The sequence below is a fragment of the Somniosus microcephalus genome, chromosome 4 (assembly GCF_052327205.1).
Source record: "Somniosus microcephalus isolate GS21.2 chromosome 4, FLI_Smic_1.0, whole genome shotgun sequence".
NCBI lineage: Eukaryota > Metazoa > Chordata > Chondrichthyes > Squaliformes > Somniosidae > Somniosus > Somniosus microcephalus.
This window is the reverse complement of record NC_140990.1, coordinates 307,611,115-307,634,781: the sequence shown is the minus strand read 5'-3', so window position 1 is coordinate 307,634,781 and position 23,667 is coordinate 307,611,115. Positions and strand designations below refer to the sequence as shown.

General features: G+C 45.9%; 1 protein-coding gene across 4 annotated transcripts in view; it reads right to left on the bottom strand.

Annotated features, from left to right (window-relative positions):
- The window catches only part of lypd6 (LY6/PLAUR domain containing 6), a 340,290-nt gene that overhangs the window by 86,336 nt on the left and 230,287 nt on the right, over positions 1–23,667 (bottom strand). The gene's annotated exons all lie outside the window — the stretch shown is intronic.

Here is a 23,667-nt window from a genome sequence, read left to right as displayed (position 1 = left end):
CTAACAAAGCCTGTACAGAACGCAGCTGTAAACAGGACTGCTCAACCTCCCCTCAATACCTTTCCCGTTGTCAATCACAGCTCTGCAATTCATCCCTAGATTAACTTTATCTGAAAAACTCCAAAAAAAAGCCCCTTGCACCGACAGTGGTTAATTTATTTTAAATGTAAAGATCTGCTAAATTTCAGTTTAATTAACCAAAGTCTCAAAAAAAAACACAGCAGAGTTTCTCAAACAATTTCTGATGAGTTTGTGTCGTGATAACAGAACAATGGGGGTGGAAGATTTTTCAAATTAGTTTCCCCAAACTGGCTCAGAGGCGGGAAGCAAAGGGTAATGGTCGACGGGTGTTTTTGTATCTGGAAGGCTGTTTCCAGTGGGGTTCCGCAGGGCTCAGTACTAGGTCCCTTGCTTTTTGTGGTATATATTAATGATTTAGACTTCAATGCACGGGACATGATCAAGACATTTTCAGATGATACAAAAATTGGCCGTGTGGTTGATAGTGAGGAAGAAAGCGGTAGACTGCAGGAAGATATCAATGGACTGGTCAGGTGGGCAGAAAAGTGGCAAATGGAATTCAATCCGGAGAAGTTTGGGGAGGGCCAACAAGGCAGGGGAATACACAATAAATGGTAGGATACTGAGAACAGGAACAGAGGGACCTTGGAGTGCATGTCCACAGATCCCTGAAGGTAGCAGGACAGGTAGATAAGGTGGTTAAGAAGGCATACGGGATACTTTCCTTTATTAGCCAACAAGGCATAGAATATAAGAGCAGGGAGGTTATGCTTGAACTGTATAAAACACTAGTTAGGCCACAGCTAGAGTAATGCATGCAGTTCTGGTCACCACATGACAGGAAAGATGTGATTGCACTAGAGAGGGTACAGAGGAGATTTATGAGGATGTTGCCAGGACTGGAGAATTTTAGCTTTGAGGAATGATTGGATAGGCTGGAGGAGTTGTTTTCTTTGGAACAGAGGAGCTGAGGAGAGACTTGATTTGAGGTGTATAAAATTCTGAGGGGCCTAGTGGATAGGAAGAACGTATTTCCCTTAGCAGAGAGGTCAATAGCCAGGGGGCATAGATTTAAAGTAATTGGTAGAAGGATTAGAGGGGAGTTGAGGAGAGTCCAAGCCCGGGGGGCAGTCCAATCCCCCAGAAGGGAGGTCTGATCTCCCGGGGGGGGGGGGGGGGTCCGATCCCCGACCCCGGGGCGGAGTCGCGATCCCTGCCCTCTTTTCCCTGGCTCTGCATCTTCCAGTTCTGCTGAAAGGTCATCGACCTGGAAAGGTTAACTCTGTTTCCCTCTCCACCAATGCCGCCTGACGTACATACTGTCAGTTGTTATTTTACTTTGATTTATTCACTTTCAGTACGGTACAAAGTCAACAGGAGGAAATAAAAAGCAACACATGACCAATGACTACTTAACATCAAAACCAACTCCAACACTGAGACAAGGCAAGCCCAATGGTAAACAGAAGCTGGGTCGCCCACTGAGAACGCACATTCAAGCAGAGAGGAAAAAAAAGACTTGCATTTATATAGCGCCTTTCACGACCACCGGACATCCCAAAGCACTTTACAGCCAATGAAGCACTTTTTGAAGTGTAGTCACTGTTGTAATGTAGGAAATGCAAGTCCTTCTTTCTTTCGAATGTTTAGGCACACATTTCTAATTGTTAACAACCTTAAGTCTCTGTACTTTACATTTATCTACTGTAGATTTGACTGGTGCTGACTGATTTGCTCCCATGACAAGATTCCTCAAATTGACCTTTGGTATATTTAACAAGTGGGTAGTTATTGTATCTTGAGTGCCGAGAGCTTCATAGCTACACACTGCAGCTAATGGTGCTCCAAATACTCGAAAGGTACTCATCTGTAACAAAAAAAACCAACTACCGCAAAGTAATTCAACCAGTTATGTGAAAGGAGGTGTACTCCATGACCTAACAAGACAAATGGTTATAAGCTTACCAATATCACACGGGACTAGTTTGCACCATTGAACACGCTGCACGGTACTTATTTCATTTGTATACACTACTTTATTAATATGGTTTAACTTTTTATAAATATGGTTAAATATGTTTTAAATAATACTCAGTTGCCCCTCCAGTGGCCATCTGAAGTTATCAGTATTAATCCTTTGTCCCTGTATTTCATTACTCTTAAGACAGAGCATATTATGAATTCCACTTCTCATCCCTGTTTACTCCCCTCAGGTGTTTATAGAGATAAAAATCTTGGGGGTGATTGTCACCAAATACTTTAGGAGCTAAAGAGGTAACCGAGATGAGGTTTTAAGATGAAACGCTTGTTTAGCCCGCATTTAGCGCAAGACGCCATCTTGGTAAAGAAGTTGAAGCCAGCGCTAGGAACGGCCGGAGGCTCGTTAAACAGCTGATTGCCACTGAAAATGCCTGCTATCGCTTATTAAAGAGGCTGCACGGCATTTTGGTGGCTAGCGCTTCAACTAACGTCCTCTCCCTACAGCGACCAGCTGCTTGGGAGTAAACACGGCGTTGATGTCGATTTCAAGCGCTACTTAAAGCAATACTCACTACTTAAAGCGATACTCGCCACTTAAAGCGATACTCACCACTTAAAGCGATACTCACCATTTCATGGTTATTGCTGCTGGAGCTGTGAAAAAGACCTCTGAAACACATTGGGATACTTTCTGGGACACTTTGTCAAGACTTCACCAACACTCGAGCAACATTTATTCCGGAAATTCTCCGAGGACTTCAGCTATAAATAATAAGTGCTGTGCTACGCCTCCTTATAGGAGTCACCAGGAGAAAGGGAGAGCTTGGTCATCGGCATCTTGCTAGGGGTTCTCCTGGGTCTGGATGAGGAATGGGAGGAGGAGATGAGGCCAGGCAGAGCAGCACCAGCTGCTGCAGGAGAAAGGGACAGGAGGGCGAGGAGATCGAGGTGGCGTCCTTCCCCCGTGCGGGTACAGGGCATCCCTCCTCCTCTGGACCTCCTCCACCAAGACCTCCAGTGCCGCGTCCCGAGAACCAGTGCGCCCTCTCACTCGGTCCCTGAGCCATCCTGCAACGTGCTGCTGCGTGCCAGCCAGCGCACTCCACACCTTCAGTGGAAGTGGGTGTGAGGAGCCCACATAAACCGCTCAATGAAAATTGCGTCTGATCAGCGCTTGAGTGCTAAACTGGCAGGTGTCTGGTTAGCACCTCCAGACAAGTTCAAATTATGATAATCAGCAATTAGGACCAAAATTGTGTGCTAAATCCAGACTTTCAAACAGGCGTGTCTTATTAGCACAGCCCCCAGTTAGCGCCTGTTTTCACCCTTTGGCCAAAATAACTCCCCTTGAATCTAGCTCATGTTCATTGTGTCATGCCTTTCAAAGATATCACACCTTAAAGTGGCACACATCCACAGGCAAAATATCAGTGATTGGCTGTAATTCGCACTTAACAGTTAGCTCACCAATCACATATCCAATTGACTAAATGGCCCATCTCAATCAGGGCACCCTGACATTAGACAGCACCACAAAGAAAAGCAGCAGCTCGCACCACTACCAAACCGGCAAAAATCAGCCAGTTTCCCAGTTCTATACAAAAGTGGCTCCCTCCCCCATTGTTAATTGGTATTCACCCTTTCAACACATACATGGTTGTGATGAACAAACCACAAGCTAATAACAACTTGCATTTATATGGCGCCTTTAACATAGTAAAACCTCCCAAGGCTCTTCACAGCAGTGTTAACAAAATTTGAGTCATACGAGATATTAGAACAGGTGACCAAAACCTTGGTCAAAGAGGTAGAATGCTGCAGTACCATGGTTCATGTATTGAGGACAAGTGAATCTTAATGGTCCAGCATTCTTCCACCAATTATGAAAGACTCTTCAATAGCTGAACCTTTCCCAGTTCAAGACAACATATCCGACTTCAGTTAATATTGCCCTTAGTATTGCCAACTTCCTCTCACCAAAACAGAGTACAGCGATTGGGCCTTTTAACAAAATGCTTAAGATTCATATTTCAATGCATTAAAAACACATGACTGAATTTTTAAAAATTGCTTTACTTTGTCACAGAGTACTGTCAGAATTTTAGTTTGGGGGAATTTTGCTCCACTTAAACAACTGCAGGTCTCATAACGCACAGTTCCACACAGCCACAAGGAACGGTAAACATAACGGGGTGGATTTTGACTTTTGGCCGGCCAACCAGATGCCCGAAGAGGCGCCCTCGATTTTGAATTTGACAGGTAAGTTGGGGCCCGCTAAATGGGCGACCCCGATACAGTTCACCGCTCTTGGGCCTCAGGATTGTCAGCCAGCTGGGACGACAAGAGGGGCCTGCAGGGAAGTCCTTGGCGTGGGGAGGCAATGCCGAGGCAGAGTGAAGGTGGTCAGAAGCAGCCCACAGAAGTTTTGCATAGCCAGGGGGAGCACAAAAAGAAAATCCATTTTTAAAATGATTCTGTCCGTTTCCTGATTGTAACGAAGTGCACATGGGCAGAGCACGCCTGTCGAACGCTCCACCAGTGTGTCCCTTAAAATTGCAATCAGGATCCGAACTACCTCGTTAGGATACCGATTTGCATGGGAAAGAGGCCGACCACTTCTTTCAGGCAACCCCTTCGACCCCTCAGTGATAGACCCCTTTGAAAATCTCACCAGTCAATGGTCAGGGATAACAGGGCGGCAAGGCTACTGACCCCATTTTTAGACCATTACTGCCCCATTACCGACTTTCCAAAGTGAAAATAAACCTCAATGTAACATTCAATATGCTGCTTTCAATGCACTCGACTACAAGAAGCAAGAATTAAGCAAGGGACAACACGGTGGCATAGTGGTTAGCACTGTTGCCTCACAGCGCCAGGGACCCGGGTTCGAATCCGGCCTCGGGTGACTGTCTGTGTGGAGTTTGCACATTCTCCCCGTGTTTGCGTGGGTTTCCTCCGGGTGCTCTGGTTTCCTCCCACAGTCCAAAGATGTGCGGGTTAGGTTGATTGGCTATGATAAATTGACCCTTAGTGTTAGGGGGATTAAATACGGGGATAGGGTGGGATATGTGTTGGTGTAGGGGGTACGGGGATCGGGTGGGATATGTGTCGGTGCAGGCTCGATGGGCCAAAATGGCCTCTATCTGCACTGTGGGGTTTCTGTGATTCTGTGAATATTGAGGCTGGACAGACTTGAAGTCAGTCCTGAATTATCTTCACCTAAAGAGTACATTCAAATATGCTTTAACAAGTATACTTTAAATTAAGCACTGATCCTTCAATTGTTGACAGTTGGCAACAACCACTTTGAGTTGATGTTATGGTTTCACAGATTTCAAAGGTGAGGACTCCCAACAAACTAAGTATTGTACTTTTGAAAATAACTGTCTCTAATAGTTGCCATCTCTGGGGAGTACCCTATTTGTTTCTATTGAAAGTGTTTTGACATTTCAGTAAGATTAAATGCAAAACTGCTTTTGACTTTTTGACCCGTCCAGGAGGGAAAACATTCACTCTTTCTGACTTTAACACAGGGAAAAATAAACGGATTGGGAGCAACATTAATCACAGATATCACAGTGTAAACATTGGTTTATTGAAATATAAACTGGCATGGAGAAGCTGCCAATTGATGAATTTATATTGTTTTCTAAATACTTAGTATCAACTTCTAGAAGTATGAATGGATAAGGGACATGTTTTGTAAAATCATTAATTCATGGATGTTGTCTTATATAAAATAAGACTGAACAAACAGTGGATCCAAACATGGTTAAGCCACTGGTGGTCAACTGTTCCTACAAATTGATCAAAGTTATCACTGTGTCCTTACTATTGGCCCAGATTTTCCGATCGCAGGCCTCCCGCGGGCGGAGCACTGCAAGCTGGAAAAATCTGCGCCCTTACCTGAGGGCTCCCGGGAGGCGCACAGCTCCGATGCTGGGCCTCTCCAAACTGCCGGTGCGCAGGGCCCACGTATCCCAGAGGCGCAGGTAGTTCGCAGCATCCCTGGGATCACGTGGGCCATGGGGAGCCAATCAAAGAAGGGAATCTCCCTTCATACATTGACAGGAAGACATGTCAAATATATCACAGAATCACAGAAACCCCACAGTGCAGATAGAGGCCATTTCGGCCCATTGAGCCTGCACCGACACATATCCCACCCGATCCCCGTAACCCCACGTATTTAATCCCCCTAACACTAAGGGTCAATTTATCATAGCCAATCAACCTAACCCGCACATCTTTGGACTGTGGGAGGAAACCGGAGCACCCGGAGAAAACCCACGCAAACGCGGGGAGAATGTGCAAACTCCACACAGACAGTCACCCGAGGCCGGATTCGAACCCGGGTCCCTGGCGCTGTGAGGCAACAGTGCTAACCACTATGCCACCGTGCAAGAATTGTAAGGGTTTTCTGTGGGCGGAGGGTCTCCAAAAAGCGGAACTATCTGCACGCAGAGGCCCTTCTCCCGGGCAGCCGGAGGATCTGTCAAGAGGATTCTTGACAGATCGGAAATGCCGGTTTCCAGCGCATACGCAGTGCATGCCTAAGACCGGCATTTCCGATGTCCCTACCGGTGAGTACACAGCGCGTACACACCCGTAAGGATCGGAATTTCTGCCCCATTAGTTTTGGCAAAGAGTCCACACCTGAAACATCCACCCCTCTGTTCTCTCCACAGATGCTGCTTGACCTGCTGTGTGTTTCCAGTATTTTCTGTTTTTGATTCAGATTTCCACTATCTGCAATTTTTTGCTTTTTGTTTGTGACAATATTCATGTTAGATCAAAGAAAGCAACTACTTTTTAGTGTGACTGATAGTTCTGTAATAATGCAATATGATCAAAAGGAAAGGCAGCTGCAGAGGTATCATCACTAATCTTCATGCACCCTTGGAGTCCCTCCTGTATCATGATTCACATCAGCTTGGTTCATTTGGTAGTACCCTCAGCTCGGAGTCAGTCCCATTCCAGGTCTTGATTTAGACTAACACTTCAGTGCAGTACTGAGGAAGATTGTCAGAGGTGCCGTCTTTCAGGTGGAATCTTAAACTAAGACCCCAGTCTGCCTGTTCAGGTCGATGTAAAAGAGCCCATGACACTATTTCAAATAAGAGCAAGAGTTCCCCTTGGTGTGCCAACTAACATTCCTCCCTTAACCAACACTACTAAAAACAGATTAATTGGCCAGTCACCTTATTTACTCTTTATGGGCCCTGGTTATGTGTAAATTGGCTGCCACATTTGGCCACGTAACAATAGTCATGGCAGTTCAAAATCAATCCATTGGATTAAATTGCTTTGGCATATCCCAAGAAGGTGATACAGTGCTATATAAATGCAAGTTCTTTCTTATTTATAGCTTTTCAGTCCTGTACCATCACTGTTATGTTAATAGCCATTGAATTTCTCCAGCACCATCATTAGAGATGATCACTAGTAGGTATACCCACAGACTTCCTTCTCTACCATCACTGATAGATAAGTACAACAACAACTTGCATTTATATAGTGCCTTTAACATAGTAAAATGTCCCAATGTGCTTCAAAGGAGCGTAATCAAACAAAATTTGACACCGAGCCACATAAGGAGATATTAGAACAGAAACAGGTAGGTTTTAAGGAATGTCTTAAAGGGAGGAAAGGGGGGCTTAGGGAGGGAATTCCAGAGCTTAGGGGCCAGGCAGCTGAAGGCTTGGCCGCCAGTGGTGCAGGGATTAAAATCCGGGATGCACAAGAGGCCAGAATTGGAGGAGCGCAGATGCCTCGAAGGGTTGCAGGGCTGGAGGAGGTTACAGAGATAGGGCTGGGTGAGGCCATCGAGGGATTTGAAAAGAAGAATGAGAATTTTAAACATCGAGACATTCCCAAACCAGGAGCCAATGTAAGTCAGCCAGCACAGGGGTGATGGGTGAACGGGACTTGGTGCGAGTTAGGATACGGGCGGCAGAGTTTTGGATGAGCTCAAGTTCATGTAGGGTGGAAGAAGATAGTCAAGTCTAGAGGTAACAAAGGTATAGAGTTAGGTCGCAGTTCAGCCATGATCTCATTGAATGGCGGAACAAGCTCGAGGGGCTAAATGGCCTACTCCTGTTCCTATGGATGAGAGATTCAGCAGCAGATGTACCCATAGATTTTCTCCAGTACCATCATTCTTCAGTATGCACCCATTCTTCCTATCCTACCCATTCAGCTCCTCCTGGATCCATCCTATTGAGTCCCTACCTGGTCTTCAATAACCATTGCTGGTTTATCTCCGTTATTATATTTATTTATTGGGCTCCTCCATCGTGAATTTCTGCAGAACAAACACGATGAGGGATACCCTTCAATTCAGCTGCTGCACAAACAGCAACTTGTATTTATATAGCACCTTTAATGTAGTAAAACATCCCAAGGTGCTTCACAGGAGTGTTATAAGACAAAAAATTGACAATCAACATAGTGGGGATCTCATTGCCAGTCTTATGGAAAATGGTCACCGCCAAGCTCAGTGCTGATTTTCCCATCCACAAGTCCTTACCATGCATTAACTAATGTTTGGTAGAGGCTTGAATAAGCTGGAATCCCAGCTGCCATTTTTGATTATAATTATTTACAATTAGCCTCCTTAAAACATTGAAATGGTCTGAAAGCTTTCGTGGTAAAATATCAGACGCCCATGCTAGGAACCTGGGCTTGAATTCCACCGCTGATTAATAGTGAATGAGCTACATCACAATATTCAAGTGCGCTGCTTATGAGTCCCTTCCTACCAATATGAACAAGCATTCATTGTAGAGGTGGAACAATCGATGGCCTGGTCCATTCCATCTTCCATGTTGAAACAGGACAGTATGCAAGTGTGAGAGTTCTTTAATTGTTATTTCTCTTTAAATCATTCTTGATAAGATTACTTAAGCAGTTTAAGTAAAGGGGAAAAGTTAAATATTTGGGATTCTGTTGGTTTAAGAAGAGTAAAACAAGGTTACACTGCAGTAGGAGTAAACTGGCACAGCAGGCAGTGGAAACCAGTTTTCTAACCAATCAGCAGGGGTGACTCATTTGGCTGTAAACAAACAAACAGTATAAAAAGACCAGTCCTAGTGCGAGCAAGCACTGAGCGCGAGTCATCAAAGAGTGCTGTGAGTTTGGGTAAGTGAGAGTTAGGGTAAGTGGGGTGTTAGGTGCTCTTTTCAAACTTTAACTCTGCGGGTTGTAGTTAATAAGGCCTTTCTGGCGCAGAGTGACTGTTGGTAAACCATTTAACTGGTGTAACTAGAGGGATTGACTTAATTTAAATCCAATTAATTAAAGGGGATACTAGCATCTAAAATCAGGCAGAGGGTGTCCATAATTAACAATAAAAAAATTAATTAATTACATAGAATGGAGCAGGTGATGTGTTACTGTTGCGAGATGTGGGAGCCGGTGAACCCCATTGAGGCTCACGGTGATTACGTCTGTGACAAGTGTCTGCTGCTACAGGAACTCCAGCTCCGTGTTGATGAGCTGGAGTCTGAGCTTCAGACACTGCGACACATCAGGGAGGGGGAGAAGTACCTGGACTCTGTATCAGGAGGTGGTCACACCTATGAAGTTAATTAATTCAGATGTAGCCCATGGTCAGGGACAAGACGGTGCGACTACGAGTGAGGCAGGTACGGGGATCCAGGAGGTAGAGCTGGAGAAGCCGCAGCCCTTGCTCTTGTCCAACAGGTTCGAGGTTCTTACTCCCTGTGGGGACAGGAGCAGGGACTGCAGGGAGGATGAGCAACCTGGCCACAGCACCGTGGAACGGGGGGCCATTCAAGAGGGGGGGAGTAAATAGAAATGTTGTAGTGGTAGGGGATAGTATTATTAGGGGGATAGATAGAGTTCTCTGCAGCCGAGAGCGAGAGTCCCGAAGGCTGTGTTGCCTACCCGGTGCCAGGGTTAAGGACATCTCCTCTGGGCTGGAAAGAAACTTGCAGTGGGAGGGGGTGGATCCAGTTGTCGTGGTCCATGTTGGTACAAATGACGTAGATAGGACTAGGAAGCCGGTTCTGTTAAAGGAGTATGAGCAGCTAGGGGTCAAATTAAAAAACAGAACCTCAAGGGTAATAATCTCTGGATTATTACCTGAGCCACGAGCAAATTTGGCTAGGACAAATAAAATTAGAGAGTTAAATGCGTGGCTCAAAGACTGGTGTGGGAGAAATGGGTTTTGCTTCCTGGGACACTGGCACCAGTACTGGGGCAGGAGGGAGCTGTTCCGTTGGGACGGGCTTCACTTGGCCAGTGCTGGGACTAGAGTCCTGGCGGATCATATAACTAGGGCTGTAGAGAGGGCTTTAAACTAACTATTATTAAGGAGACAGTAACAGGACATTTGGATAATCATAATTTAATAGGACAAAGTCAGCATGGTTTTATGAAGGGGAAGTCATGTTTGACAAATTTGCTGGAGTTCTTTGAGGAAGTAACATATAGGGTGGATAAAGGGGAACCAGTGGATATAGTGTATTTAGACTTCCAAAAAGGCATTTGACAAGGTGCCACACAAAAGATTATTGCTTAAGATAAAAAATCACGGGATTGGGGGTAATATTCTGGCATGGATAGAGGATTGGCTATCTAACAGAAGGCAGAGAGTTGGGATAAATGGTTCATTCTCAGACTGGCAATCAGTAACTAGTGGTGTTCCGCAGGGGTCAGTGCTGGGTCCCCAACTCTTTACAATCTATATTAACGATTTGGAGGAGGGGACCGAGTGTAACATATCAAAGTTTGCAGATGATACTAAGATGGGAGGGAAAGTAGTGAGTGAGGAGGACATAAAAAACCTGCAAGGGGACATAGACAGGCTAAGTAAGTGGGCAGAGATTTGGCAGATGGAATACAATACTGGAAAGTGTGCGGTTATGCACTTTGGCAGGAAAAATCGTAGAGCAAGTTATTATCTTAATGGCAAGAAACTGGAAAGTACTGTAGTACAAAGGGATCTGGGGATCCTGGTGCACGAAACTCAAAAGGTTAGTATGCAGGTGCAGCAAGTGATTAAGAAGGCCAATGGAATGTTGGCTTTCATTGCTAGGGGTATAGAATATAAAAATAGGGAGGTATTGCTTCAGTTGTACAAGGTATTGGTGAGACCGCACCTGGAATACTGCATACAGTTTTGGTGTCCATACTTAAGAAAGGACATACTTGCTCTCGAGTCAGTACAAAGAAGGTTCACTCAGTTAATCCCGGGGATGAGGGGATGGACATATGAGGAGAGGTTGAGTAGATTGGGACTCTACTCATTGGAGTTCAGAAGAATGAGAGGCAATCTTATTGAAACATATAAGATTGTGAAGGGGTTGGATCGGGTGGATGCAGGGAGGATGTTCCCGATGATGGGTGAAACTAGAACTAGGGGGCATAGTCTTAGAATAAGGGGCTGCTCTTTCAAAACTGAGATGAGGAGGAACTACTTCACTCAGAGGGTGGTAGGTCCATGGAATATGCTGCCCCAAAAAGCTGTAGAAGCTACATCATTACATAAATTTAAAACAGAAATAGACAGTTTCCTAGAAGTAAAGGGAATTAAGGGTTACGGGGAGTGGGCAGGAATTTGGACATGAGTCTAGATTCGGATCGGACATGGCCCTGTGGGTAGCGGAGCGGGCCCAGGGGCCGTGTAGCCTGATCCTGCTCCTATTTCGTGTGTCTAATTCTGTTAGATTCAGGAGCTGGTTCTGTGATAGTAGATTGGCGGTTAGGATCAGATCAGCCATGATCTTATTGAATGGCGGAGCAGGCTCGAGGGGCCGATTGGCCTACTCCTGCTCCTATTTCTTATGTTTTTGAGAAGTATTTTTAGCCCATTCAACTAACATTTACCACGTAGCAGGGCATGATCTTCTGGCATTTGTTTACTAACATGTGAAGCAATGAATTGCAGATCAAATCAAAATGCATCATCACATCATTCACATCTAACATAATTGTGAAGAAATTGTGGCGTAGAAATCTTCACAAGGAAGATTTGGATGATGAGGCTCTTCAGCTCATTTGATCTCATCCTTCAAGAATACCAAAGCTATCATCCCATTACAGAACCTAGTGGTTTCTTAAATAAGTCCAGGTCTCTGGCCTCAACCTGCCTTTTTGCCAACCTGCCCCAGCTGTTGATCACCCTCTGTGTAAAGAAATACTGCCAGGTGTCTGTCCTAAACTTACCCTTCACAATCGCTGAACCAGTGTCCTCTTGTTCTGTGTCACTGGTGTATCTGAAAGTATTGTTCTGGGTTCACCTTCTCTTTCCAGTTGTCAAGTCATTCCTCATAGCTTTCCTCTCTGACACCAGGGAGGAACCTAATCTTGTTGTTCTTTTTCACCCCCACAATTTACACTTTTTGAATGCCATGCCTCTTTAATTATTTGTTAATTTCCTTCTGTTTTCTTACTGATATCTCATTCTAATGATGCTGCAGAATATTAAAACTGCATAAAAAATACAATCTATACTTTAATTATTAGTAAATGTCCTTAATGCTTTTGTTGATCCTTTTTATTATTCACAAGGCAGAATACTAAAGCTTGCATTGGTGTGGCACAGACACGATGGGTCGAATGGCCTCCTTCTGTGCTGTAAATTTTTATGATTCTATGATGTACACGGCATAATAGATCAGGGCCGTATAGCAATACTGAATGTTCTTTCAGATACTGAATGGTCTTCCATGTGACAAGAGACTTCCTATTAAATAGCAGGCTTTTATGTGACGGGACGCATTGAAATATTTCGCCAAAGCAGATGTCATTTTTGGCTTCTATTGTAGGTGTAGCAGTTATTCAGTACTGAAAACACAGTCATCTAGGAGAAAAATGACAACAAACATCGTTGCCATGGTAAATTACCACATCTGTCTGCAGTGGACATATGATCAGCAATACAATGATGTGATTGCATTAACAGTCTGAATAAAGGTTGAGCTAAAATGGTGAAGGGTGTGTTGTAAACAGACTTCAGATTTAGCAGGGTTTCTCCACGAGCCAACAAAAGTAGAGTTTGAATGGAAGTTTGAGTGTGGCACCTTGCTGCATATTTCAGGAAATGAGCCGAACTAAAACTGCTTTAATGCAGAGACAACACCCTCTGAGAAAACTTTACAGTTGCACACTAATGTGTTTCCAGCCCTTTCACCCCGTTCTTCTACCATCTCAATGTTATCACTTAACCTTAGCTTCCACCTGAACGCACAATAGCAACCTGTGCAAATTACAAGCAAATTCCTGCACTTCACTGCCTCGCAGTCTCATTCCAGTGGCAGAATCGTAGATCCACAAGAAAAAAAGTGGGCGTGCTGTTCTGCGCTTGGGATAAGGCTGGATTTAGCAGTATTAGGTCACTGGCAGCAGCAGCAGCAGCGAGAGCGGCCCTGGGTGGAGGCTGAGCGCGGAGACCGAGGAGTTAAGGAGCGGGGAGCAAGAGCGGCCCAGACACACCGGCAGCAGCAACGAGAGCGGCCCTGGGTGGAGGCTGAGCACAGAGACCGAGGAGTTAAGGAGCGGGGAGTGAGAGCGGCCCTGACACACTGGCGGCAGCAGCGAGAGCGGCTCTGGGTGGAGACTGAGCACGGAGACCGAGGAGTTAAGGAGCGGGGAGAGAGAGAGCGGCCCAGACTCACTGGTGGCAGCAGCGAGAGCGGCCCTGGGTGGAGACTGAGCGCAGAGACCGAGGAGTTAAGGAGCGGGGAGCGAGAGCAGCCCAGAATCGCCAGCAGCAGCAGCGAGAATTAAAAAGTAATTGAAGTGTGACATCACCAGAAACCAGGTAAGTGGCAGGTTGGTGAGTATTTCTCTCTCTCTCACTTTTTTCCAAACTTAATTTTTGTGGTTTATAGTTTCTAGGGTCTCTGTTGTGTAGCGGGGAGTGGTAGTAAACAAGGGCCCTTGAGTATATCATTTAATTGTAGTTTAATTAGTGGTATTGATTTGATTTAATTTACAGTAATTTGAATTAATTAAAGGGTAAGTCATGGCAGCACAGCTCGGTCCCATGGCCTGCTCCTCCTGCACTATGTGGGAAATCAGGGACACTTCTTGCGTCCCTGACGACCATGTGTGCGGGAAGTGTATCCAGCTGCAGCTACTGACAGACCGCATTGTGGCACTGGAGCTGCGAATGGATACATACTGGAGCATTCGCAATGCTGAGGACATCGTGGATAGCACGTTTAGGGAGTTGGTCACACCGCAGGTAAAGGCAGCACAGGCAGAAAGGGAATGGGTGACCAACAGGCAGAGTAGTAGGCAAAGGCAGGAGGTGCAGGGGTCCCCTGTGGCCATCCCCCTTTCAAACAGATATACCACTTTGGATATTGTTGAGGGGGATGGCTTATCGGGGGAAGGCAGCAGCAGCCAACTTCCTGGCACCATGGGTGGTCCTGCTGCACAGGATGGGAGGAAAGAGACCGGGAGAGCTAGAGTGATAGGGGATTCTATTGTAAGGGGAATAGATAGGCGTTTCTGCGGCCGCAAATGAGACACCAGGATGGTATGTTGCCTCTCTGGTGCAAAGGTCAAGGATGTCTCGGGGCGGCTGCAGGACATTCTGGAGGGGGAGGGTGAACAGCCAGTTGTCCTGGTGCATATAGGTACCAACGATATAGGTAAAAAATGGGATGAGGTCCTAAAAGTTGAATATAGTGAGTTAGGAGGTAAATTTAAAAATAGGGCCTCAAAAGGTAGTAATCTCAGGATTGCTACCAGTGCCACATGCTAGTCAGAGTAGAAATAGAAGGATATTTCAGATGAATACATGGCTAAAGGAATGGTCCAAGGGGGGGGGGGATTCAAATTCCTTAGACATTGGAACCGGTTCTGGGGAAGGTGGGACCAGTACAAACCGGACGGTTTCACCTGGGCGGGACCGGAACCGATGTCCTAGGGGGAGTGTTTCCCTAGTGCTGTTGGGGAGGGTTTAAACTAAAATGGCAGGGGGTTGGGAACCTGTGCAAGGAGACAGAGGAAAGGGAAGCAAGGATAGAAACAAAAGACAGGAAGGAGAAAAGCAAAAGTGGAAGGCAGAGAAATCAAGGGTGTAAATCAAACAGGGCCACAGTAAATAATAATTCTAAAAGGACTGAGTGGTAAAAATCAAGTCTGAAGGCTTTGTGTCTTAATGCAAGGAGCATTCGTAATAAGGTGAATGAATTAGCTGCGCAAATAGATGTAAACGGATATGATATAATTGGCATTACGGAGACATGGCTCCAGGGTGACCAAGACTGGGAATTCAACATCCAGGGGTATTCAATATTCAGGAAGGACAGGAAAAAAGGAAAAGGAGGTGGGGTAGCATTGCTGGTTGAAGAGGAGATTAACACAATATTAAGGAAGGATATTAGCTCTGATGATGTGGAATCTGTATGGGCAGACCTGAGAAATACCAAGGGGAAGAAAACTTTAGTGGGAGTTGTATACAGACCCCCAAACAGTAATGCTGAGGTTGGGGATGGCATTAAAAGGGAAATTAGAGAAGCATGCAAAAAGGGCACAGCAGTCATCATGGGTGACTTTAATCTACATATAGATTGGGCTAACCAAATTAGTAACAATACTGTGGAGGAGGAATTCCTAGAGTGTATATGGGATGGTTTCCTGGACCAATATGTTGAGGAACCAACCAGAGATCAGGCCATCTTAGACTGGGTATTATGTAATGAGAAAGGATTAATTAGCAATCTTGTTGTGCGAGGCCCCTTGGGGAGGAACGATCATAATATGATAGAATTCTTCACTAAAATGGAGAGTGAAGTATTTGACTCAGAGACTAGGGTCCTGAATTTAAATAAAGGAAACTACGATGGCATGAGGAGCGAGTTGGCTACGATGGATTGGGGAACGTTACTTAAAGGGTTGACAGTGGATAGGCAAAGGCAAACATTTAAAGATCGCATGGATGAACTACAGAATTTGTTCATCCCTGTTTGGCATAAAAATAAAACAAAAAAGGGACTCAACCATGGCTAACAAGGGAAATTAGGGATAGCATAAGATCCAAGGAGAGGACATATAAATTGGCCAGAAAAAGCAGCAAGCCTGAGGATTGGGAGCAGTTTAGGATTCAGCAAAGGAGGACAAAGGGATTAATTAAAAGGGGGACAATAGATTATGAGAGTAAGCTTTCAGGGAACATGAAAACTGACTGTAAAAGCTTCTATAGATATGTAAAGAGAAAAAGATTGGTGAAGTCAAGCGTAGGTCCCTTGCAGTCAGAATCAGGGGAATTTATAATGGGGAACAAAGAAATGGCAGACCAATTAAATACATACTTTGGTTCTATCTTCACAAAGGAGGACACAAATAACCTCCCAGAGATGTCGGGGAACATAGGGTCTAATGAGAGGGAGGAATTGAATGAAATCAGTATTTGTAGGGAAATGGTGTTAGGGAAATTGATGGGATTGAAGGCCGATAAATCCCCAGGGCCTGATAAGCTACATCTTAGGGTACTTACGGAAGTGGCCCTAAGAATGGTAGATGCATTGCTGGTCATCTTCCAAAATTCTATAGACTCTGGAACAGTTCCCATGGATTGGAGGATAGCTGATGTAACCCCACTATTTAAAAAGGGTGGTAGAGAGAAAACGGGGAATTATAGACCGGTAAGCCTGACATCGGTAGTGGGGAAAATGCTAGAGTCCATTATAAATGATGTAATATCAGAGCATTTAGAAAGTGTGACAGGATCAGAAAAATTAAAAAACATGGATTTACAAAAGGTAAATCATGCTTGACTAATCTACTGGAATTTTTTGAGGATGTAACTGGTAGAATCGATAAGGGAGAACCAGTGGATGTGGCGTATTTGGACTTTCAGAAGGCTTTCGATAAGGTTCTGCATAAGAGATTAGCGTGCAAAGTTAAAGCACATGGGATTGGGGGTATGGTACTGTCTTGGACAGAGAACTGGTTGGCAGACAGGAAGCAAAGAGTTGGAATAAACGGGTCTTTTTCCAAGTGGCAGGCAGTGACTCTAGGACCCCAGCTATTCACAATATTATATAATAATATATTATATATATATATATATATATATATATGTAAATAAATGATCTGGACCAGGGAACTAGATGTAATATCTCCAAGTTTGCAGATGACACAAAGCTGGGTGGGCATGTGTGCTGTGAGGAGGATGCAGAGAAACTCCAGTATGATTTGGACAGGTTGGGTGATTATACTGCATTTGCCATGCATCTGCCCAATGTGGATAAATGCGAGGTTATCCACTTCGGTGGCAAAAACAGGAAGACAGATTATCTGAACGGCAATAGATTGGGAAAAGGGGAAGTGCAACGAGACCTGGGTGTCCTTGTGCACCAGTCGTTGAAGGTAAGCATGCAGGTGCAGCAGGCAGTTAAGAAGGCAAATGGTATGTTGGCCTTCATAGCGAGAGATTTCGAGTACAGGAGGAAGGATATCTTGCTGCAGTTGTACAGGGCCTTGACGAGACCACACCTTGAGTATTGTGTGCAGTTTTGGTCACCTTATCTGAGGAAGGATGTTGTTGCAATGAAAAGAGTGCAGCGAAGATTCACCAGACTGATACCTGGGATGGCAGGAATGACGTATGAGGAGAGATTGGGTCGATTAGGCTTATATTCGCTAGAGTTTAGAAAAATGAGAGGGGATCTCTTTGAAACTTATAAAATTCTAACAGGAGAGAGCCGAGGCCCGAGACCAGTCGGGACCAGCGGGAGCAGCGAGGAGGAGCTCGGGAGAAAACCCGGCGACCAGCGAGGCCCGAGACCAGTCGGGAGCAGTGTGGTGAGACCGGTATAAAAACCGGAGAGAGGCGAGGCCCGAGACCAGTCGGGACCAGCGGGAGCAGCGAGGAGGAGCTCGGGAGAAAACCCGGCGACCAGCGAGGCCCGAGACCAGTCGGGAGCAGTGTGGTGAGACCGGTATAAAAACCGGAGAGAGGCGAGGCCCGAGACCAGTCGGGACCAGTCGGGACCAGCGAGGAGGAGCTCGGGAGAAAACCCGGCGACCAGCGAGGCCCGAGACCAGTCGGGAGCAGTGTGGTGAGACTGGTATAAAAACCGGAGAGAGGCGAGGCATACCAACTCAGCAGCGGGGAGAGAGGTAAAAAGTAATCAGTGTGTGACGTCACCAGGGAGCAGGTAGGTGATTGGTTGGTGAGTATTTCTCTTTTTTCAATACAAGCTTGAATTCTGTGGTGTTAAATTTCTGTGGTGTAGTGGGGATAGTTGGTAAATAAAGCGCCCTAGAGCATACCTGTAACTGGGGTATTGAATAAATTTTTAAAGTAATTAAAGGGGTAAGTCATGGCAAGAGAGTTCAGACCCGTGCTCTGCTCCTCCTGCTCTATGTGGGAAGTCAGGGATGCTGCCAGTGTCCCTGATGACCATGTGTGCGGGAAATGCATCCAGCTGCAGCTACTTGTAGACCGCATTGCGGCGCTCGAGCTGCGGGTGGATGAATTTTGGAGCATGCGCGATGCTGAAAGGCTCGTGGATAACACGTTTAGCGAGTTGTGCACGCCTCAGGGTAGGGCAGCACAGGGGGTGACCATCAGGCGGAGCAACAAAGGCAGGCAGGTAGTGCAGGGAACCCCTGCGGACATCCCCCTTTCAAACAAGTATACCGCTTTGGATACTGTTGAGGGGGATGACTCACCAGGGGAAGGCAGCAGCGGCCAACTTCCTGGCACTGGGGGTGCTCCTGCTGCCCAGGAAGGGGGGAAAAAAGAGTGGGAGAGCAATAGTGGTAGGGGATTCTATAGTAAGGGGAACAGATAGGCGTTTCTGTGGCCGTAGACGTGAATCCAGGATGGTTTGTTGCCTCCCTGGTGCCAGGGTCAAGGATGTCACTGAGCGGCTGCAGGGCATTCTGGAGGGGGAGGGAGAACAGCCAGTGGTCGTGGTCCACATTGGTACCAACGACATAGGTAAAAAGAGGGATGAGGTCCTGCAGCAAGAATTTAGGGAGCTAGGTGAAGGATTAAGGAGCAGGACCTCAAAGGTTGTAATCTCTGGATTACTCCCGGTGCCACGTGCTAGTAAGTATAGGAATAGGAAGATAGAACAGATGAATGCGTGGCTAAAGGGATGGTGCAAGGGGGAGGGCTTTAGTTTCCTGGATCACTGGGTCTGCTTCTGGGAAAGGTGGGACTTGTACAAGTCGGACAGTTTACACCTGAACCAGGGGGGAACCAATATCCTTGCGGGGAGGTTTGCTAGCACTGCTGGGGAGGGTTTAAACTAACTTGGCAGGGGGTTGGGGTACAGAGTGGAGCTATAGTAGGGGGTGATTTACGGCCAAATACAGAGGGAAAAACAAGTCAGCTGGGAAGGCAGAGCAAATATGTGAAGGCAAAAGAGAATATGGCAGGGCTGGAAGGCATTTATTTTAATGCAAGGAGTCTTGCAAATAAGGTGGATGAACTGAAGTTGTTGTTGAACACATGGGAGTACGATATTGTTGCTATCACGGAGACATGGTTGAGGGAGGGTCAGGACTGGCAGCTCAATATTCCGGGGTATAGAATCTTCAGGCGAGACAGAGGGGGGTGTAAAAGGGGAGGGGGTGTTGCAATATTAATTAAGGAGTCAATTACTGCTGTAAGGAGGGATGATATATTAGCGGGTTCCTCTAATGAGGCCATATGGGTAGAACTTAAAAACAAAAAGGGGGCAAGCACTTTGCTGGGAGTGTACTATAGGCCCCCAAACAGTCAGGGGGAGATAGAGGAACAGATATGTAGGCAAATCTCAGAGAAGTGCGAAAATAATAGGGTAATAATAGTGGGGGATTTCAACTTCCCCAATATAAATTGGGACAGTCAGAGTGTGAAAGGCTTAGAGGGTGCAGAATTCTTAAAGTGCATCCAGGAGAGCTTTTTGAGCCAACATGTAGAAAGTCCTACAAGAGAGGGGGCGGTACTGGACCTAATTCTGGGGAATGTAGCCGGGCAAGTGGTGGAAGTGTCAGTAGGAGAGCATTTTGGCGACAGTGACCATAATTCGGTGAGATTTAAGGTGGTCATGGAAAAAGACAAAGACGGCCCGGAAATAAGGGTTCTAAATTGGGGGAAGGCCGATTTTAATATGATAAGGCAGGATCTGGCCAAAGTGGACTGGGAGCAGCTGCTTATAGGAAAATCCACATCAAAACAGTGGGAGACTTTCAGAAGGGAAATAGAGAGAGTACAACGCCAACATGTTCCTGTAAAGGTCAAGGGTGGGACCAACAAGCAAAGGGAACCTTGGATGACAAGGGATATACAAAAATGCATTAGAAATAAAAGGGGGGCTTTTGGCAGTTACAAAAGACTAAAGACAGAAGAAGCCCTAGAGGAGTATAAAAAGTGCAGGGGCATACTTAAAAAAGAAATTAGGAGGGCGAGGAGGGGCCATGAAATAACACTGGCGAGCAAAATAAAGGAAAATCCTAAGATGTTTTATAAGTATATTAAGGGCAAGAGGATAACCAGGGAAAGGGTAGGGCCCATTAGGGACCAAAGTGGCAATCTGTGTGTAGAGCCAGAGGATGTAGGCGGGGTTTTAAATAAATTTTTTGCATCTGTGTTCACTATGGAGAAAGACGATGCAGACATAGAAATCGGGCAAGGGGACTGTGACATACTTGAACATATTAGCATCGAGAGGGAGGAGGTGCTAGCGGTTTTAGCGGGCCAAAAAGTGGATAAATCCCCAGGCCCGGACGAGATGTATCCCAGGCTGCTGTGGGAGGCAAGGGAGGAGATTGCAGGGGCTCTGACACTAATTTTCAGAACCTCTCTGGCCACAGGGGATGTACCAGAGGACTGGAGAACAGCTAACGTAGTACCATTATTCAAGAAGGGTAGCAGGGATAAACCAGGGAATTACAGGCCAGTGAGTCTAACATCTGTGGTGGGGAAATTATTGGAAAAAATTCTGAGGGACAAAATTAATCTCCACTTGGAGAGGCAAGGATTAATCGGGGATAGTCAGCATGGCTTTGTCAAGGGTAAATCATGTCTAACAAATCTGATCGAATTTTTCGAGGGGGTGACTAGTGGGGTGGATGAGGGAAATGCTGTGGATGTGGTGTACATGGACTTCAGTAAAGCTTTTGACAAAGTCTCGCATTAGGAGACTGGTCAAGAAGGTAAGAGCCCATGGGATCCAGGGTGCCTTGGCGCGTTGGATCCTAAACTGGCTGAGTGGCAGGAGGCAGAGGGTGATGGTCGAAGGTTGCTTTTGTGACTGGAAGCCTGTGTCCAGTGGGGTACCTCAGGGATCGGTGCTGGGTCCCTTATTGTTTGTGATCTACATAAATGATTTGGATGAAAATGTAAAAGGTATGATCAGTAAGTTCGCAGATGACACGAAAATTGGTGGGGTGGTAAATTGCGAGGAGGAAAGCCTCCGGCTACAGGACGATATAAACGGGTTGGTCAGATGGGCGGAAAAGTGGCAAATGGAATTTAACCCTGAAAAGTGCGAGGTGATGCATTTTGGACGGACAAATAAGGCAAGGGAATACACAATGAGTGGTAGGACCCTAGGAAGTACAGAGGGTCAGAGGGACCTTGGTGTACATGTACATAGATCCCTGAAGGCAGCGGAGCAGGTAGATAAGGTGGTTAAAAAGGCATATGGGATACTTGCCTTCATTAGCCGAGGCATAGAATATAAGAGCAGGGAGGTTATGATGGAGCTGTACAAAACGCTGGTGAGGCCACAGCTGGAGTACTGTGTGCAGTTCTGGTCGCCTCACTATAGGAAGGATGTGATTGCTTTGGAGAGGGTGCAGAGAAGATTCACCAGGATGTTACCTGGGATGGAGCGCCTCAGCTATGAAGAGAGGCTGGACAGGCTGGAGTTGTTTTCCTTGGAGCAGAGAAGGCTGAGGGGGGACCTGATTGAGGTGTACAAAATAATGAGGGGCATAGATAGGGTAGATAAAGAGGAACTTTTCCCCTTAGTGGGGGGGCCAATAACAAGGGGGCATAGATTCAGGGTAAGGGGCAGGAGATTTAGAGGGGATTTGAGGAGGAACTTTTTCACCCAGAGGGTGGTTGGAATGTGGAACTCAATGCCTGAAAGGGTGGTGGAGGCAGGAACCCTCACAACATTCAAGAAGCATTTGGATGAGCACTTGAAATGCCATTGCATACAAGGCTATGGACCAAATGCTGGAAAATGGGATTAGACTGGACAGGGATGGATGGGCGGCGCAGACACGATGGGCCGAAGGGCCTCTTTCTGTGCTGTAAAACTCTATGACTCTATGACTCTATGACTAGACAGACTAGATGCAGGAAGGATGTTCCCGATGGCGGGGGAGTCCAGAACCAGGGGTCACAGTCTAAGGATAAGGGGTAAGCCATTTAGGACTGAGATGAGGAGGAATTTCTTCACCCAGAGAGTGGTGAACCTGTGGAATTCTCTGCCACAGAAGGCAGTTGAGGCCAATTCATTAAATATATTCAAGAAGGAGTTGGATATATTTCTTGAGGCTAAAAGGATCAAGGGATATGGGGAGAAGGCAGGGACAGGGTACTAAATTTGGATGATCAGCCATGATCTCATTAAATGGCGGAGCGGGCTCGAGGGGCCAAATGGCCTACTCCTGCTCCTATCTTCTATGTTTCAATGTTTCTATTAAAAGGTAGGGAGTTGTCACTGCACAGGTGCTGATCCCCTGCAGTCTAAACTAAACAAGCATCAGTAAAGGCACCTCTAGCTACCAAACTTTGAGTTCAAGCATTTCATAATCAACTTTATTGTCACTGTTAGTGCACAAGTGCAGTACAACGAAATGTACAACGAAAACCACCACTAATGGCAATAAAAAGTTCCCTTCTTAGACTTCCTACCCAGGGACTCGCATGTACTTATTAACTAAGCCACTGTGAAAACTAGACATATTCGAGCTAATCTATCAGGAGAAACCGAAACATACACCTAAACTGCCACAAAACCAAACATATACTGTAAACCACCACAAGAGCCAGATCCATACTAGCTAAACCACCCCAAACCAGACTAATGCCAACTAAATCCCAAAAATCAGAATCATAGCATCTAAAGGAAAAGGCACAACAGCCAAACCACCACTAACACCAGACCCATATAAACTGAAAGAAATTAAAGAAAAAAAGAAATAATTTGCATTTATATCGCAGCTTTCACAAACTCAGCCTGAAGTGGAGTCACTGTTGTAATGTAGGAAGTGCAACAGCCAATTTGTGCACAGCAAGCTCCCACAAACAGCAATGTGATAATGACCAGACAATTTGTTTTAGTGATGTTGGTTGAGGGATAATGATTGGCCAGGACACCGGGGAAAACTCCGCTGCTCGTCTTCTAAATAGTGCCTTGGGATCTTTTATGTCCACCTGAGAGAGCAGACGGGGCCTCGGTTTAACATCTCATCCGAAAGACGGCACCTCCGACAGTGCAGCACTCCCTCAGCACTGCACTGGAGTGTCAGCCTACATTTTTGTGCTCAAATCTCTGGGGTGGGACCTGAACCCACACCGTTCTGATTCAGAGGTACGAAACCACTAGAAGAACATTATACCTTTGAGCAATGAGGCAGTTAAGATGGGGCACTCTGCAGCATGCAATAAATCTCACTTGCTGCTCCTGCCTTGTGCTGCAGCATGCCGCACCATGACATATCATTTAT